This window comes from Amblyraja radiata, chromosome 5 (genome assembly GCF_010909765.2).
Source record: "Amblyraja radiata isolate CabotCenter1 chromosome 5, sAmbRad1.1.pri, whole genome shotgun sequence".
NCBI classification, from domain to species: Eukaryota; Metazoa; Chordata; class Chondrichthyes; order Rajiformes; family Rajidae; genus Amblyraja; species Amblyraja radiata.
Window position 1 is genome coordinate 100,440,734 of NC_045960.1, and position 3,068 is coordinate 100,443,801.

Genomic DNA, 3,068 nt, shown 5'->3' on the forward strand with positions numbered 1-3,068 from the left:
ATAGTCTGAATGTTTAAGGAGGACTATTTTGGACATCCTTAATCTTTTAATCTGTGACTCCTTTCAGCAAATGCTGGGGAAGGTGCCTCAGCATTGGTACCCAATTTCTGTCCCCAAATATTTTTTTCCAAATAGGTATTTTTCTAGATTTCTTGACAATAAGATCATAAGGTGCTCCACATGTGCTCCACCAGTAAGATCATAAGGTCATAAGTGATAGGAGCAGAGTTAGGCCATTCGACCCATCAAGGCTACTCTGCCATATAATAGTAAGATTAAACGAGAACTTACCAGTTTGAAGTTTGATCTGTATTTTATGAGGAGTTACGATGAGGGATTACGTGAAGAACCCGCTCAGTGCGCAGGCGCGGCATACTTCCAAGCAGCGGTGTGGAATCACAGATAGACACAGTTATTTGAAGTAAACATAGTAAAGATAAGGAGACATCAATTTATTAGTTTGATCCATATAATGAGGGTGGGAGCGGAGGGCATGTAATCACTCATCGTAACTCCTCATAAAATACAGATCAAACTTCAAACTGGTAAGTTCTCGTTTAATCTTACTATTTTACTTCGGAGTCACGTGAGTGACTACGTGAAGACTTCAAAGCTCTGTGATTTCAAACCGTGTAACAGTTCATACTTCACTCGCTGCCGAAGTCATTCGAGGGAGGAAGTATGTTATCGTAATCAACCATGAATCTGTTTGTAAAAACAATAATGGTGTTATTAACAACAACAAGACCAATTGCTCCCCCGGGCTTAAATTATATATTTTTTTGCAGATTCTTTTTCTGCAAACGATACAGGTTCTGTCAGTGGTTTGTTATAAAAGTTTGGAACGTATACTCCCTAGACCACCCTGCAGTAGCCAGGATGTGGTCCATAGGCTCGTCCATCCTCTTAGTTACTGACGTGGAAGCTGTTCTGGTGGAATAAGATTTTATACACGTTAGTATTTACTCCAGCAACTCCCAGTACCTGCTTGAGCCACTAGAGATAGTTTAGCTCGTCACCCGACCATGAGGTTTCCTGTGGCTGACCCATAAGGCTTTTTCCTCTCCCTCGGTATTCCTTATTGTGTCGATCTCTAAGTGGGTCATGACACATAAAACGTGGTTCAGGTGGGTATGCCCGGAATTTCATGACTGGACCTGATGTTCCTGGTCTGTTCTGTTTGGCCAACCCTTGAATGGGCATGTGACACTATCTGGTGTTATAACCATGTTGTCCCATCGCAGTAGATGGGAGAGCTGGCTCTTTGCGTTGATGTAAGGCCACCAGCATGTCCATCTTCAGGGTAGGCTGTTCCAGGGTGAGTGACCTGGCTGGTAATCATCCTCTAAGGTATGTCAGGATTTCACTGACATCCCAATTTGGGTGTACCTATTTCTGGGGAATGGATTGATATACCTCTCCTGTATCTGATCACCAGTGAGCGGTACCCAAGTTGAGTAGGCTAACAGAACATGTCCTTCATTGTGGTGAAGACCTGCCAGGAGCTCCAGTACAGTTTTTTGTTATAGTTGAATGTGAAATTCCTGTTTTGGAAACAGTGTACCATTTCTTGATGCTCCTCAGGTATGTTCCCTAGGATATGCGACGGAATGCTGTCATCAGGTTGATAGTGCTCCTGATCCAAGCACAGCAATGGTCTTCCCAATTCTGCAATTCTTTTAATGACCATGTCGAGGATCACTGGGAACCATGCTTGTGGACTTGGTCCACTGTAATTTGCGTAGTACCCGACTGATGAAGCCGTAGTACCTATTGAAGAGGTAGAAGGAAAGGAAAACATAGAGATTAGGTTCCCCCCACCCCTCAATACGCGGGAATGTCTCCATTGCCGCTGCCTTGAGATTGGTTTCATGTGACGTAAGTTAGTACGTGGTGATTTAATTGGATATAAGGAATCGATATCTGGTGTCCATATTGCTTAGTGATTTCAGCAAATATTTTTGGTTTAAATGTATGTTTACAGTATTTAGCTCACCTGATAGGTGAGTTACTGATGGTCAAACATGTTTGACGACATACGGTTTCCAATTGTTAATAAATTGTCCCCTAATATCGATGTTCTCCGCCCAAGTGGTTTGGTATATGCCACCACTGACGTTGTTATCTTATAAACGAACATGCAAATTTGGTGGATTACTGAGCAAATGCTTCACTAGAATTAAGGAAGTTAATATATAACATGTTTAAGTCAATTCATATTGGCATTAAGTATTACAAGCTCAGTAACACATCAGGACACATAAGATGTTACTCAAAACAGGTGGAAGTGTACAACCATAATCCTTCCTGCCGATAAATTCCATGATAACACTACAGATTAATCCATTTGCCCCCATATTACAGGTATGGAGATAGTTTTGAACACTAGTATCTCAGCTCATAGGAAAGGTACAAAGTTCAGTAGCTGGTAATGCTGCTATATCCCAATTACTTTGCCACGTAGTTGATTGGTGGTTAATGCACCATGACTGATAGTCTTAATGAATACCAGATAACAACGTTGTGGATGGTCAACGTAAATATCTGGATATATATTTTGTGCACCGTTCCCAGAGGCACTGCAATACTGGGTCGATGCGTGGAGTGGACGGAGCAAGCCCCTATTCCATCTCCCTGTTCCAAAATTCAATTTAATATATGGTCCCTAGATAAGGGATGTATCAGATTATTAAACTGATAAGAACAGATACTACACTTGATCTTAGCCAAAAGGCCGAGAAGCGATGCAGCTAAAGCTGTATCCAAGGATAGTTTGTCGTTAATATATAGACATGCCATGACGGAATGTTTCTAAGTGTCAGGGCTAGTTGATTCTGGATAACTTTGACTTAAATGCCGCAACGCTCATCATGGTTACTCCATCCAGGTAATTGCGGTATATCCGAAACTTATATGAGAAGGTACTGAATAGTGTGCATCTTCAAGGTCGATGTCTACCATAAAGTATCCTTGGATCCATGGTAGTAGTTACAAATCCCATGAATGGGTATACCTGGTGAAATACTCAAGTGGTTTATCAACGATGGTGCGACATTCACCATCGTGGG

The 3,068-nt window shown here is 41.8% G+C and overlaps 1 non-coding gene across 1 annotated transcript; it reads right to left on the reverse strand.

The window, feature by feature from the left end:
* Positions 1-2,554: 2,554 nt before the first annotated feature.
* Positions 2,555-2,746, reverse strand: LOC116973841. The gene has a single exon (XR_004412149.1). It is a non-coding gene; the product is annotated as a U2 spliceosomal RNA (small nuclear RNA).
* Positions 2,747-3,068: the final 322 nt, after the last annotated feature.